We start from the raw sequence: 757 nt of genomic DNA on the forward strand, positions 1-757 counted from the left end.
CGGGTCTCGAACCCGCGGGCTCAGGCAATCCACTCACCTCAGCCTCCCAAAGGCGTGGGATTACAGGCTGAGCCACCGAGCCCGGCTTCCTTTTTTTTTTTTTTAAAGAGATGGGGTCTCACCCTGTCAACCAGGCTGCAATGCATTATTGTGATCATAGCACATTGCAGCCTACAGCTTCAAACTCCTGGACTCAAGCGATCCTCCCACCTCAGCCTCTCAAAGTGCTGGCATTACAGGTGGCCTCCTTTTCCTTTTTTGTGAGGTGCCAGTCAAGTCAGTTGCCCATGTTTCTTCTCTTGGTCTATCTTTTTCTCACTGATTTGTAGGCGTTTCTACGACCTGGATAGTAATGCTTTGTCAGTTTTAACAAATCCTTTGTTGAGCATGAATGTGTTTTATCCCTCTAGCTAAATGGTTAGTCCAGTGGTCAGAGGGTAGATTGTTTAAGGATCCCTTAGGATTACAATTTCCTACTTCCTTCATAGTTCTCTTCCAGGGCTGGGGAGGGAAGGTTATGTGCTAGTTTTGTTTTGCCTTTTATTTTATGTTTTTATCTTGTGGGTTTTTTTGAGTCGGGGTCTCACTCTTGCCCAGGCTCGAGTGCAGAGGCACGCTCCCGGCCACCGCAGCCTGGACCTGCTGGGCTCCGGCGATCCTTCCGCCTCCGCCTTCCAAGAAGCTGGAACCACAGGCAGGCGCCCCCACGCCCGCATAACAAGTTGCCCAGGCTGGTCTCCAACCCGTGGGCTCGGGC

This window comes from Carlito syrichta, unplaced genomic scaffold (assembly GCF_000164805.1).
Source record: "Carlito syrichta isolate Samal-C Ts95f unplaced genomic scaffold, Tarsius_syrichta-2.0.1 Scaffold315401, whole genome shotgun sequence".
NCBI classification, from domain to species: domain Eukaryota; kingdom Metazoa; phylum Chordata; class Mammalia; order Primates; family Tarsiidae; genus Carlito; species Carlito syrichta.